Below are 16,016 nucleotides of genomic sequence, written 5' to 3'. Positions count from 1 at the left end.
AATCTCATTTCTTGGGCTTGTTTATGTTAACAACACCGAAGTGCGGTAAATACCAAGTCCTTGGTTCAATAAGGGCTGCTTCTTGCTTTGCCATTTTAACAGCGTATCCTTTTTGAACAAAATCCATAATGGCTTTGTCATATTCGTCCATCTTTCCTAATCCGTGCATTTTGTTCTCTACTCCGTGCAACCTCTGAAGAGCCATGTTGTAGCTATCCGGGAATTTAACCACATCCTCCTTCCAAAGGAGTCCAGTTTCGTAACACCCTTCTAGTTTTCTAGTTGTGTTCTTTAATATATCCCTAGCTCTAGATATATCCTCTGATTCCAATGGTTTTATAGGTATCTTTACTCCAAAGTTCTCCGTTGTGAAGTAATCTGCCATCATATCATGGATTTCTTGTTCTGAGCTGTCTTCTTTTGGACATGCATGTAAAACCACTGACAATCGTGTTAACCCAATCTTTTGGACTCCATTCGAGCCATACAAAAGCCAGCCCAAAGGCGTTTTAGCTGCTATTAGATTTATATCTAAATAAACACTTTTGATGTTGGCTATCAAATGACAATTATTAATTCCGATCAAAATCATAGGATTAGCGTCTGTATATCCGTTTATTGGTAAATTTCTTAGCCGTGTGTATTTTTCAGTAAGTTTCTCTACATCTATTGACTGCAAGGGTAGATCTAATTGAGGTACTGAGTTCCCGGTCATACGTAGCCATTTTTTATCAGCTCCAGGTGATCTAATGCGAAGATTGCATTCCATTGACAAAAACTCTTTTGCGTGATTTTCTATCCAGTTCAAAGTTAACTTTCTTTTTTGTTCATTTACGCCCAGCATATCTGCTAAATTCTCGTTTATCAATGAGGCAGATGATCCTTCGTCTAAAAATGCGTATGTTCGAATGATCTTGTTGTTTGGTCCCATAATTTCTACAGCCAAAACCTTGAACAGCAATTTTGGAGTGTCTGGCTTAATCGTATTTATCGTAGCCTCCTGCGGCTCAACTTTCTCTTCCTCTTTAGCATCTTCCGGGTGTAAAGAGACATGGTGCTGCTTCTTGCATCCATTTTTCTTACATTCGCGTTGGTATTTGCAAAATGTCAGAGTGTGTCCCTTCCGAAGGCAACCATAACACAATCGTAAATCCTTAACGATTTTCCATTTATCCTTTCCTTCAGCCTTTAAATATTGTTCACATTTATTTAAATAATGTTCACCATGACAATGAAGACATTCCACTTTGTTCCGGCTATGTTCTTTTTTGGAAGAGTGTAAAATATAACTTTGTGGGCCTTTATATTCACCTTTCGACTGTTTTACGTTAATTGGGCCTGCAATCGTTGCTCTTGCTATACTTCTGGCCATATTGCTCAGCCAGTTGCTAAAGTTGTCCAAATTAGGATAGGGCTGTATTTGCGATGAATATTCAATCCATTGAATACGTTTACTAAGTGGCATCTTTCCTACCAAGCTTTCTATCAAAGATGGATTCTGTAAATGCTGAGTAGCATTAGCTGATTTCAAAAATATTACTAAGTTATCTACTTTAGAAGCAAATACGACTAGCTTTTCTAGATTATTCTCTGTTACAGGTGCTATTTGATTAACCATATTCATTTGACTACTAATTAACATTTCTGGCCTTCCATATGTAAACTGTAGTCGTTCCATAACAAACCCAACATTTACAGGATTAATTAATAGACCCTTAACATCTTCTCTTGCGCCTCCCTTCAGACTCTTTTGCAACCTCAGCAGGTTATCCAAATTTGTATACCTATATGCATTCGATGATTCCCAAAACATTGTTGAGAATACTGGCCAAGACTCAGGGTTGCCATCAAATTCTGGTAAATCTATCAGTTTTCGTGGGCATATATTTTGGGAGTGCTGATGTTCATTCAAATTACCATTAATGTCACCATGCTAATTGTCCCCACCAACATTATCAAACCTGTACCTACCAATATTTCTGTTGACATCAGTATTTCGAAAGGGTTGACTTCTAGTCGCATCTCCACCAGTGCTGAAGCCATGTCTTCCTTCCGTAGTGCTAGAACCATGTGCGCCTCCAGTAGCGCCAGGATTGAGTATGCCAGGGCCATGTGTGCCTCCAATGGCACCGAGATTCTGTGCGCCTCCAATAGTGCCAGGATTATGTGCGCCTCCAGCAGCGCCTCCATATGGACCAAGACTATGTGTGCCTCCAATGGCACCGAGATTCTGTGCGCCTCCAATAGCGCCAGGATTATGTGCGCCTCCAGCAGCGCCTCCATATTCATCAAGACCATGTGTGCCTCCAATGACACCGAGCTCCTGTGCGCCTCCAATAGCGCCAGGATTATGTGCGCCTCCAGCAGCGCCTCCATATGGACCAAGACCATGTGTGCCTCCAATGACACCGAGCTCCTGTGCGCCTCCAATAGCGCCAGGATTATGTGCGCCTCCAGCAGCGCCTCCATATGGACCAAGACCATGTGTGCCTCCAATGGCACCGAGCTTCTGTGCGCCTCCAATAGCGCCAGAATTATGAGAGCTTTCAGTAGCCATAATCACCCTGTTGTCTTGCTTCTGCAGAAATTCATTTGGATGCTCCGGTTGTACCAGTGTACGCTTTGCTTCTTCCATTGTTTCACATGCAGATCTAATTTCATTTTTGCACATGTACATCAATCGCTTTTCCAACAACATGACTTGGTTTTCCTGACCATCAATTCGGCCATTTAATTGATCTTTCATGTTAACTTGTTCTTCTTTTATGCTTTTCATCATATCCATTAAATCCCGAAAGATGTCATTTTTCGAATCCTTTTCTTTTGGTTCCACCATTGTATTCTCCTTGTCAGAATCCATATTGTCCTCTGAGTTTGATCCATGGTTTGATCTTGGTGTAGATGTACCAGCCATGTCGCTCGAATCAAATTCCAATTTTTTCTTGCTGCGCAGATTCATCTGAGCTTGTGTGTTAATTTCACAACTTTTCAAAGTGTGTACGGCTTCATACGTGCATGTATTTGTGAATTTCACCACTTTGCGAAATTGCTCTTCGACGGTCAAAGTTGCAAATTTAATAAAGATGTTACCACTCCGTGTGGCAAATAATTAACAACAACACCAAATAGAATCTTTATGCTTCGAAATACATTTATTTATGTAAGCACTACAGTTATGATTTATTAAATTGTGTTGTCGTGCCGCCGTCTTCTTTTTTACTCTCCTCTTCGTTCTGTTTTTTAGAGATCGGCGACGCGACTTAGTCCCGATATTTTCTCGTTCTCAGAAACATCGATAGCAGGCTGATAATATTAAGGGTAGGAGCATGGTGACCGTTTGAAATTAAAAATTTGAATTCGAATCAGCAACCGAATATTTATTGAACCAGCAACAGATGCTGATCATGAATATATATACTTTATGGGGTCAGAAACGTTTCCTTCTCTGCGTTGCACACATCCACTTTTACCACAAATCTAATATACCCCTAACTCTTTTTTGAGTACGGGTCTAAAAATGTGTTTCGTTTGCTGGATGGGGCGGGGGGAAACAACTGAAAATTAATTTCTTCATTCTGGCTATAATTATGATCCGATCTGATTTAGATTCGGGAACCTGATAGATATGGTCATTCTCTACGATACAGCGTTTTTAGTTTTATCGTATCTTTAAAAATGTGCCTGCCACAGATTTTCGTCCTTTGTGGGGGCGGAAGGGGGCGGGGCGAAATTTTGAAATACACTTGTAGCAGTGTGATATCACATGAGTTTGGAAACAAAATTTGGTTGCTCTAGATTTTATAGTCTCTGAGATCCAGGCGCTCATCAAGACGGACGGACGGACAGACGGACATGGCTATATCGACTCGGCTATTGATGCTGATCAAGAATATATATCCTTTATGGGGTCAGAAACGTTTCCTTCTCTGCGTTGCACACATCCACTTTTACCACAAATCTAATATACCCCTTAACTCTTTTTTGAGTACGGGTATAGCAATTGCGTTAAAAATTTGTAAACCCCGAAATCTATAAGAAAAAGTAATTTTAGGCCACAGCCTAAATATAATAACCACTTAAGTTCCATTGGAGAATTTTTAGCATGGTTAAAGTTAAGTTTTTGGTAGGGTGCTATATGGTATTTATTTCATTTCAGGTGCAGTTGCATTTGGTTAGTTAGAATTAAACGCTGTCGCTATCACTATTACGCAAAGAGCTAGTGTTTTTGCTGTTTTTATTGGGTCTTTCTTAATTTCATTACTTTTAGGGGGCTTGGCAAAGGTGTTTTGTTTATTTGCGTAATTTCTAAGTTTAAGTTCTTCTGATAGGGATGAGCTGATTGTTGATGTTGATTTTGGTGTTGAGGCTGATGTGGTTTTGGCGAGTTAGGTGTTGTTGGATGGTTTATATGCGGTTTGATGATCGGACAAGCAAGTAGATGGTTTGGTATGGTAGGGGTATTGTTGCATTTTTGGGTGGTTGTTCTGCTGATATGGTAGAGTATAGTGCTGGATGGTGTCGGGTTTGGTATACTTTAATTGCTGTTTTGTGGTCAACTTTTTCCGGGGATTTGATTGATGTTAGCTCTTTTATTTTTTATGAAAGCTGGGCATGTTTTATCAATTGGGCTGTGTTTGTTGGCTGGCAGGTCGTATTTGCAGTTTATGCAGAACTTATCATTGGATGTGTATTTCTCTGCGGAGCAGTTGTTGCATAATGTGTTGGATTTACAAGCTATTTTGGGGTGTCCAATTGCGACATCTGAGTGGGAGTGGTATGTATGGGCGTAAGTTTACTTTTTCTTAGCCAATCATTGTCTCTGGGAGTGTTAGTGATGCGAAGGTTATAATGATGAGTCCAGTTTCTTTTAGTTAGTTTTTTTCCATTTTCTTTACTTTGCGTATTTCTGTGACGTTTTGTGGTTTGAGTTTTTGCAATATGACTTCTTCATCGATGTTACGTAGCTCGTTTTCGTAAATTACTCCCTTGGAAAAGTTAAGAGTACTGTGCTCACTAACTGATACGGGGAAGTCGTGGAAGGTGTTAGGCTTTGCGAGTTTCAAGGCTTGTAGTTTGTTTTAGTTTTGATAAGTAGACCGCCTACTCTTGTTTTTTTGCACGATTCCACTACACCATTGCATGTATGATCAATTAATTTTTTTTATTAGGAAGGGGTTTACATTTTCAAATGTTTTATTGTCTGTTCTGTTTATAATAATGAATTTAGGGCCGGTGTCGCTTGTTTCAAAAAGTATATTTATATCGGGAGGCATTGTTGTTGCTGTAGGGCAGTTGCTGAAGCTTTGTAACTTTTATGTCGATTTTTTTTTGTTTTTATTGTCTTTTTTCAGAGTTTGTTTTGTGCACTTGTTTTTGTTGCAGTTGTTTTTAACTGATCAGACTTGTGTCTGGGGCTCGCTCGCATGTCACATGTCGTTACTCCTCAAAGCACAGAGTGAAACTGATAGGTACATTAAGTAGCGTCGTTTAAGGTATTGTTCATAAAAATCCGAAAATTGTACCATTTGTAACGTTGCTGGCCCACCAAGCAATTCTTGTTTGACATGTAGGAAAATTATAATAACATACCAAGTAAACAAGCATTTCTTGGTGATATATAAAATGGGGTACACTTACTATAAAAATCGTACCGTTGGCATTCTTTGAACAATTTTATTTATTACTAGCTTATTTTGTTAAGAATGTGTGCCGCTTAAAACAACCATACCATACGAAATAATATTTTTTAAAATGCCAAAGTGGAAGAAACATTATAAATGGTATAAAACTTAAGCTTTGAGTCGCTATATCTTCGCTATATCTTAAACGACGCCTAACTAATGTATATATGTAAGCGCAAAATATAAATACAAAAAATTAAGGCAGGCTCACGTTTTCACATTCACTTTGCGTTTTACTTTTCAGCAAAAAGTCGCTCTGGGATCCACAAAACTCGATTTATTTACCCCCTGTACTGTTATGCGCTAAATTTACTGCTGTTATACCCACGCGCTAGTGCTAGCTCATAAAAAAATACCTCCGTTATGGTTAACAGAGATTATCGATAGCCAAATCGCGCTGCCACAGCTGTTCGGAGAAATTCACTATTTGTTGATGCCCTGACAAATTTTTACAGATCCAATTTTGAGGTTGTTTTTATTTTTTAATTACACTAGTCAACACGATTTTTTCTCAAGGAACAAAACGAACTTTTTCTTAAAGATTTGGGGCTTAGAAATGGTTTGATGATATTTTTTTTTTCTATGGCAGAACTTTTTTTTGAAGAATTTTTGAAAACTGGTATTGTTTTTTTAAGCTTTTTTCAGAGGTAGCGCTTGTTTTTTCACATAGCTAGTATCTAGTATCTTACGTCTGGTTGTAAAGAACGTTGCTATGTTGAAAAGATAATTAAAACAGCTAGAAGTTAAGCTCAAACACTTTGTGATTACAGCTTACCGTCTGGGAAATATAAAGCATTGAAATGCAAAAATGATGATTTTTCTGCGGTATTTTTTACGAAATTTTGACTTTAAAAACTCAGGAAAAGTCGATCCTGTATATCCTGTGTCCTCTATTTTTTTTTGTATAGGTGCATTATTTTGGCGTCGTTCAAGGTATCGCTCATTAAAATCTATGGAGAGACTTTGGAGCTAAAATTCGTTAATCAAACCTAAAAAATGAAAAAAATGAACAAAAAATACCTTTTCGATAGTTGCGGGCCCAACTGCCAATTGGGAACAAAGCAAACGAAAAAGGGTTGTACATTTGGTACCTGATCGCGATCCCAATTCCCAATGGGCAGTTGGGCTCGCAACCTTCCAAAAGGTATTTGTTGTTCATTTTTTCCATATTTTAGGTTAGGTTAGGTTGAGGCGGTTGTTGGGATCGCTAGGAACCCGACACACTTGGGCCGGTTACGGCCCGTTCTGATGCCGCGTGGATCATGTCCTCTTCCCTTGTGAGACACTATGTCAGCAGTTGTCCCATCCGGATACCCTTATGAAGTTTGTGATCCTTCTTGGACTCATATTAGACATGTCCGATATGTCGTTCATGAAAGGCATTCCCAGGTATTGTAGCCTCCTTCTACTGAGAGCCGGACAGGAGCAGAATAGGTGTTCCACCGTTTCTTCCTCGTCCTCATCTATACAGCTACGACAGAAGTCGTTGAAGGGTGCACCCATCCTGTTGGCATGGATGCCTATTAGCCAGTGTCCTGTAAGGGAGCGTATGACTGAGCTGCACCTTCTTCTGCTGAGCCTGCAGAGCTCAGTGGTGCGCTTCTTTGTGATATTAGGCCATGTTTGCCGAGTTATACGACATTGCGGTACAGTTTGCCACCTATTATCTGTTAGTAGCTTGAAGTGCTCTTTTATAATGTGCTTACAAGTGGCCATTGGCATACGAATGTCCTCCTTATCTTGGAGAAGGGGGATTGTAGTTCCAGTTCTGGCCAGCTCATCTGCTATGCAGTTGGCTTCAATGTCCTGGTGGCCAGGGACCCATATTAGGCTGATAACAAACTGATGAGCCATCTTGTGGATAGATTTGCGACAGTTTGCCTCGGTAGCCGAGCTCGATGTTATCGCATTTAGCGATTTGATCGCAGCTTGGTTGTCACTATAGATGTTTAAATGAGTTGCCGTAGTGGCAATTTCACAAAGACACCACAAAGCTTCGTTAATCGCTATGACTTCCGCTTGGAAGACACTGCAGTGATCTGGAAGCCTGAAAGAGTGTCTTATTTTTGGCTGTTCGGAGTAGTATCTATTCGGAAAGTATCTATGCACTCCCTGGGAACACAGTAGTCCGTTTTTGTTGGGACGATCTCGTTTCCATTTAGGATAGATGCGTGACCAGTGTGCTGTGACACCCATTGGTCGGAGTCTCTCAGACGAATTGCTGCCATTTCTGCCTGCTCCCTGCCTGCAAGGTCTAGGCTCTGGAGGCATAGGATGGCATTTAGCGCGTCATTTGGTATGGTGCGTAGGGCTCCGCTGATGCATACTCCGTAGAGTAGTATTGGCCTAACAATTGCTAGGTATATCCATTGGACTATGCTTGGGTTCATGCCCCATTTCAATCCAATGGCCTTTTTGCAAGTGTAGAGGGCTATCGTGGCCTTCTTCACTCTGTCTTTGATATTCAGGTTCCAACATAGCTTTTTGTCAATTACCAACCCTAAGTATCTGGCATTGTCGCTGAAGGGGTGACAGGACACCACCTTGCGGGGTGCCTCTGTTGACATACCTCGACTGAGTGGACGATCCCATTGATGAAGTCACCGTCCTGCATGTAAGCAATTGATCAATGAGCATCACCATGTGACGATCCACCCCCAGGTCAGTCAGGGCCTCCGTGATGGCCTCTAGAAAATCTAGGATATCTAGGAAAGCTATTAAGGAGTATTCTTTGACGTGTAGGGATTTCTCTACCGTCGAGACTACTTCATGGAGTGCCGTTTCCGTGGATTTTCTTTTCAGGTAGGCATGTTGTGCGCCTGACATTACTGAGGATTTATGGTTGTTCTCAGATATAGCCCGACTAGTGTCTCAAAAGTTTTGAGAAGAAAGGACGATAGACTGATTGGTCTGAAGTCCTTTGGGGTTGAGTGTGAGGCTTTCCCTGATTTGGGGATAAAGACTATTTTAGCCTTAAGCCAGGCGTGAGGAATTTTTCCCACTACCAGTATCTTCCTGAAGATGCATTGCAACCAGTTAATGGCTATGTCTCCGGCTTTTTGTAATTGAGCCGGAATGACCTGGTCGGGACCAGGTGATTTGAAGGAACTAAAGCTATTTATTGCCCAGCTGATGTTTATTTTTGTGAGGATGTGCGCCATCGATGTTTCCGGGCCATCAGTGGGGGGGTCTGCCAGCTCGATGGTTGTGCACTAGGCTGGGCCAAAAAATATTGTTTTCGAAATTCAAACGGGACACCCCCTAGTTTTTTTACCTTGGATTTTATAGTTATTTACATGATATTATTTTTTTATTTTTATTTTTAGAGGTTGCTACCGAGTTTTAATCAAGAAAATTCAAAAAAAAATTAGTTGCTGAATGAGTTGGATAACACTACTCGACAAAACCGAACTTTTTTTTTCCTCAAGGATCCAAACCGACTTTTTCTGATAGATATGGGGCTTTAAAATTTTTTAAAGAATTATGGTTTTTTTTTTATGGCAGAACTTTTTTTTGAAGAATTTTTGAAGTCTGGTATTTTTTTTTAAGCTTTTTTCAGAGGTAGCGCTTGTTTTTTTCACATAACTCTAGTATCTTTCATCTGGTTATTAAGAACTTTGCTATTTTGAAAAGGTAATTAAAACAGCTAGCAAAACAAAGCAAACGAAAAAGGGTTGTACATTTGGTACCTGATCGCAATCCCAATTCCCAATGGGCAGTTGGGCTCGCAACCTTCCAAAAGGTATTTTTTGTTCATTTTTTCCATATTTTAGGTTTAGTTAACGAATTTTAGCTCCAAAGTCTCTCCATAGATTTTAATGAGCAATACCTTGAACGCACCTAATGCACCTATGCAAAAAAAATAGAGGACACAGGATATACAGGATCGACTTTTCCTGAGTTTTTAAAGTCAAAATTTCGTAAAAAATACCGCAGAAAAATCATCATTTTTGCATTTCAATGCTTTATATTTCCCAGACGGTAAGCTGTAATCACAAAGTGTTTGGGCTTAACTTCTAGCTGTTTTAATTATCTTTTCAAAATGGCAAAGTTTTTTACAATTAGACGTAAGATACTAGAGCTATGTGAAAAAGAAGCGCTACCTCTGAAAAAAGCTTAAAAAAAAATACCAGACTTCAAAAATTCTTCAAAAAAAAGTTCTGCCATAGAAATAAACCATAATTCTTTAAAAAAATTTAAATCCCCATATCTATCAGAAAAAGTCGGTTTGGATCCTTGAGGAAAAAAAAAGTTCGATTTTTTCGAGTAGTGTTATTTATAAAAGGACACAAGCTCAATTGCTCTATTAATGATGTCAAATTCATGTCAATACATCAATACGTCATCTATTTTTTTCCTTTTGCAATTTTGTTGTATAAAAAGCCGTTTACTTTTCATATGTTGTCTGACTTGTCTTTTTGAAAAGTTAATCACATTTTTTTTGTGAATGTAAAAACCGTGGGGCAACGCCGGCTAGCTCTCGACCCCAGGGATGGGTAGTTCCCCTTGCCCGCCAAATGTAAGCAAAGTTTGAGATTTCGACTTCTCGGGACATCAATTCAGACAAAAAAACTACAATAGACTGCAAGACAAACAAAAAGAACCAAACAAATAGACGGCTGTCAAGTGGGTGAAGTCTAGGTGCCCACCCTACCTGTGGTCAAATACAACGTTCATTTTGGCCACCCTCTGCTGGAACGGCTGCGGCTGGTCTAATCCATGGCTTATGCCACGCGTCCTCCCTCTAAATTAATTTAGGCCTTCATCCTTTCAATATTCCTTAGTTTAATATATAATATAAAATGACAAATACATCTCCTAACTATAATTTTTCTTCCTAGATAATAAACAATGATAATTTAAATAAATAACATAACAAAAAAAAATACCAACTCACTTAACGACAACACTCAAATAAATACCAACTGGATTAGGAGAATATACCTATGTGCGTAATGGGAGTTTTTATGCAGAATTAAATTGGGAAATGATTTAAATTTCTTTGGGCCCTCCCGAGACTAACCTACCAAGAGCTCTTGGTAAGGGTCATAGGGGCAGATAAAAACAAGGCCATCGACAACAAAAATGACCAAACAATATTTCACCAAAACGGTGGGCTTGTGGGACCCCGCGCCGCGCACAAGGGTTAATCCTACCATATGTTTTGTTTTGTGTCTATGTCGGGCAATGTTTGGCGTTTACAAAAGTGTTTGTTTACGTTAGGGTTTGCTTAAATTACTAATAAATAACAATTAACACATATAATAGGGACAACACGATGGACAATACGAATACTGTCGGGCACATATGTGTCCGTAGCAGCTAGCGAGGAGTGTGAGGAACAATTCCCAAAAAAAACATATATTACCTGTGGGCGATCGTCGGTCTGCCAATATGTAGGTGCAAAAGTGAGTGTAAACGTGAGTGTAAATCCTTAGGTGATCGTAGAGGTGGCTCCGGCAGAGTCCAACGGCTCGGACTACGTGTACCACTGCGTCTGCGGCACCGTCCTTGGTCACTCTGCGCGGATCGTTCGTTTGACCTGGTTAGGCATGCACCGCTCACAAATCTCGTCTTCATACACGGCACAAAATAACAGGCACGGAACGGACTCACAATTTGGTTTCGACGGTCGGCTCATCTGGCACATCCTCTCCAGAAATTATCTCCCTTGAGCAAAATCACTGACCCGGCTGCGCTGGGCAATCTTCCGGGCCAGGCTATGGGAAATGCATCACGGATTACATTTTATTTAAATTCGAATTTTCACCACTCACTTTCACTATGTTCCGCCACTAACCATACAGTATATAGATGTGCCAGTTCATACAACGAAAGGGGCGCAAGCTGAGTGTTCTGTCCCGGCTCCCAGCGCTTCGGCTCTGTGAGGCTGAGACACTCGGGTCGGGAGCCAGGCCATTCGGGTCGGGAGCTGGGCCGTTCGGCATGTATGACTCATGTCGAGAAGCGAAAGCAAGCTGAGAATTTCAAATGTATGTGTGTAAACAGACACGACAAAATTTTGTATCAATTCTTATTTTCCGAAACCGTTTTGAGTTTGTTTTGAGTTTCGTTTCCAGGTTACGTAAATGTGTGTGTGCCATGTATTCACACATACTGTGCTTGTGTGTGGGCTCTACAATTGTTGGCCGCTTGAATTGGTTTTTCGCCCTCCTTTATTTTGTATTTTTCTCAGTGGCTATTATATTTTTTATTCATTATTTGGAGTTTTGTTTTTTCAACAAAATTTTTCTGTTATTTCTAGGAGGGCCCTAGGCAACTGCTAATCCGGCCCTGGACCTATTCCCGTCGTCAGACTTCATATTTTATTGGTGTATTCTGTCGCTCGACTCGACGCGGGCAGAGGCATTTACGAAGCCAAAAGCAGAGGCAAAGGCTAGCCTAAAAGAGAATGGAAGAAATACCCCGCGCGCCCGTCGCAACATCAGCTTTTCAAAACAAAACGAAAAAATATTTTATGAACGGCTTCGTCAATGCCTCGACCCGACCCGCGTCGAGTCGAGCGACAGAACACACCAAGAAAATATGAAGTCTTACGACGGGAATAGGTCCAGGGCCGGATTAGCAGTTGCCTAGGGCCCTCCTAGAAATAAAAAAAAATTTTGTTGAAAAGACAAAACTCCAAATATTGAATACAAATATAATTTATATAATACAATATAATATAATATATTTTTTATTATAATAATATAATAGTAATATAATGGTTGCCCAGGGCCCGGTTCAGGGTTGATCCGGCCCTGAATAGGTCGCTACATCACATCAGCCCTCAAAACAAAACGACAAACCAATTCAAGCGGCCAACAATTGTAGAGCCCACACACAAGCACAGTATGTGTGAATACATGGCACACACACATTTACGTAACCTGGAAACGAAACTCAAAACTCAAAACGGTTTCGGAAAATAAGAATTGATACAAAATTTTGTCGTGTCTGTTTACACACATACATTTGAAATTCTCAGCTTGCTTTCGCTTCTCGACATGAATCAAACATGCCAAACCCGAAATGCCCGAACCCGACTCCAGGCCCAGCGCTGGAGCCCGAACACTCAGCGCGCCCTTCAGAACTGGCACATCTAAACGTTGGTCCAGCACCCAGCCAATCGGATTTAACCCCACTCGGCCTCGATTCTGGCTCTCCTAATACACTTGTGCATCCGCTTCGGATGACCAGCAATTATTCTGTCCACGTTTTGGATTTTTTCACTCCTATTTAATCCCCTCCGGCCGCCCCAAACACCTACTAACCACCCCTCTCAGTAACGGAACTCGCTCTCACCGATACTGTCCTACCATAGTCTCCTTGGAAAACCGATAGTGGCGCTTGGACTCAGCCCTGGACAATCTATCGCTGAGGTGGGACTGGAACAATATTTCCCAGACCATAATCTGAAGATACAAAGTGTTCGGGTCTGCTTTACACCTGAACTTATTAGCTTCTCAGAATGGCAGAGTTTATTAAAATCAGATGTAAGATACTCAAGTTATGTGAAAAAAGCGCTACCTCTAAAAAAAACCATAAAATAAAACAAATTAAAAAAACTTAAACTTAAATCTATCAGAAAAAGTCGGGTTGGGTCTTGAGTAACAAAAAAGTTCGATTTTGTCGTGTAGTGTTATCAGAATAAAACAGAATCTTCTGCTGATCGTATTGATAATTTATATTATTTTCCACCTTCTTCCAATCAACATACTTGTAACATACCGAGCTAGTACCGAGCTCCGCCAATATATACGTTCTTTCAAGAATCTGCAAACAATAAAGGATCAGCTCTTGGAAAATACAAGCATAAGGTCAGTTCTTACTAACACTGACTCTCCCACTGAACGAGCTGTGGAAAAAACAACTTTATATTTTTGTCGAAATCCATCATCTCAAAAACACTCAAACTTGGCTCACGTGAGGAATGGAGACGAGGAAAGAGCTCGAAATAACAATTCTCACTCAGCGTGTGAAGACAAAACCAATTGCACTTTGCATTAGAGGTAACAATAGACAGCTGTTCAACGATTATTACCGATATCGGAAAAGCTTGTCACAAATTGTCACCAGAGGGCGCTCGCTTACCACACCAGATCCGTTGATCGGCAAAGCAGTATCGGTGTTACAACTTTCAAGCAGTTTTTCCGTTACAAGTTTAAATGCCGCCAGTTACGAGTGTGTGAAAACACCGACACTGACCTCAAATCAGCACAAAAAGCTGATTCTCTGTCGCCAAGCCTTCTGCAACTATTGGACAAACGCCTAAAGGAACAGACGGATCTCATTGCAATAAAAATGGAATAGTGCGAAAATCGGCTATGTGATTTGTTAGCCGAAAAAAAAGCACTCTAAATGGGCAAATAAAGAAGCAGCTTAGCGACCGGGTGGAGTTCCTTGAAAAGGAGTTGGGCGTGGCTCCCTGTTCTTACGTTGTTGAATTTTACTTCATTTAAACATTTAAAATGGGTGATTCCAGAGAAAGCATAAGCCCTAATACTCATTGTTTGTTAAGAACTCTGGTGAAGCAAAGAGCTGGCCTAAAAACTTGCCATATTAATGCACAAAGCCTGCCAAAGAAAATGGAAAAGTTCAGATACTGATTTACTGTTACTGATACTGTTTACTGATTCTAAGATAGATGTTATTTGTGAGTCTGAAACTTGGTTTGTCTCTGAATGTAGTGACTTGTTGATTGCATGTAGTGGTTAAAATGTGTTTCGTTCAGATCCAATGCCAAAGGAACACGTTCAGGTACCAAAAATTCAACCCCTTTTCGTTTGCTTTGTTTCCAATTGGCAGTTGGGCCCGCAACCTTCCAAAAAGTATTTTTTGTCTATTTTTTCACTTTTGAGGTTTGGTTAACGAATTTTAGCTCCACCGTTTATCCATAGATTATAATGAACAATACCTTAAACGACGCCTAATTAATGCGTCTATCTATAGCTGCATTTGCCACCTTTTAGAACTGCTAAGCAACCAGATATAAGATACTTAAGTTATGTGAAAAATAGAAGCACTACCTCTGAAAAAATACATTATAAAAATACTAGATTTTAAAAAATTCTTTAAAAAAAACTAAACCATAAAAAACGTGAAGGAACGTGTGAGTCGCTTCTGGGGACGCGACTCTACTTATACCCATACTCAGTCAGTATATTAATTTTTGAGCTTATGATTTTTTAGAATTTTGTGAGGGTTAAAAAAAAATTTTTATCTGCTCGCGCACTGAACGCGGCAGAGTGTGCGAGCGAGAAAGAATTCTCTTAGCGTGTCTCTGGCTGGGGAGGCGGTGGAAGCTGAACTGAAAATTAAATTTCTTCATTTTGGCTATAATTATGATCCGATCTAATTCAGACTCTGGTAGATATGGGCATTCTCTATGATACTGCGTTTTCAGTTTTATCGTATCTTTAAAATTGTGTCTGCCACAGATTTTCGTCATTTGTGGTGGCGGAAGGGGCGGGGCGAAATTTTGAAATACACTTGTAGCAGTGTGATATCACATGAGCCTGGAAACCAAATTTGAGAGATCTGGGATCTCTGAGATCTAGGCGCTCATCGAGACAGACAGACAGACTGACAGACGGACGGACAGATAGGCATGGCTTTATCGACTCGACTATTGATGCTGATCAAGAATATATATACTTTATAGGGTCGGAAACGTTTCCATCTCTGCGATGCACATATCCACTTTTACCACAATATTGTATATTGTAACCCCTTAACTCATTTTTGAGTACGGGTATAAAAAGAGTTTGGTTTGACCGACGCGTCGATTGCGACGTCGACTTCATATTCTGCTCGTCTGCCGCAGCGACAGAGAAAAAAATCCTGAATGACGCGTAGTTGACATTTGGTCATTGCTCACTTCTGGTACTGCAGAGTGGCACAATATGAGTTTTAAAACTAAATTTGGTTGCTTTAGCAACACCAAGATGCCGCATGAGCGACCAAAAAGCTGTTCTATGGCGAGGCTTAGCGGTGCCCCATGGACAGGGGGGTTTCAATTCTCTTCTCGGCTATGCCGACAGCGTTGCTGCCCGACGGCTTCGTCTGTTTGTAAGAAACGAGTCGAGCGAGCTCGAGACAGCTCAGCAGATGCGCACAGTGAGCCCAGCTTGATAAATTATAAATTAAAAAGAGTTCAAAACATTTTTGTACATTTCATTTTCAACATTTTCAACTTGAGTGCTCATATCTCCTAAACTAAAATTATCTTGCAAATTAGATTCGCTAAGATTCTGGAAATTTTAAATTTTTTTTCAAGTGGACACCCTCTTATTCTGTTCTTTGTTAGAAAATAAAATTATACAATTTTTTTCA

The 16,016-nt window shown here is 40.3% G+C and overlaps 1 long non-coding RNA gene across 1 annotated transcript; it reads right to left on the bottom strand.

Moving 5' to 3' along the window:
* Positions 1-10,620: 10,620 nt before the first annotated feature.
* On the bottom strand, positions 10,621-13,681 carry LOC111072122. Its single transcript, XR_002607554.2, has 3 exons — positions 13,514-13,681; positions 13,402-13,457; positions 10,621-11,401 (listed from the first exon to the last, which is right to left on the bottom strand). It is a non-coding gene; the product is annotated as an uncharacterized LOC111072122 (long non-coding RNA).
* Between the last annotated feature and the right edge of the window lie 2,335 nt (positions 13,682-16,016).

Source organism: Drosophila obscura, unplaced genomic scaffold, assembly GCF_018151105.1.
Source record: "Drosophila obscura isolate BZ-5 IFL unplaced genomic scaffold, ASM1815110v1 contig_188, whole genome shotgun sequence".
Classification (NCBI taxonomy): domain Eukaryota; kingdom Metazoa; phylum Arthropoda; class Insecta; order Diptera; family Drosophilidae; genus Drosophila; species Drosophila obscura.
The sequence above is the reverse complement of the archived record's forward strand: the minus strand, read 5'-3'. Positions and strand labels throughout refer to the sequence as shown.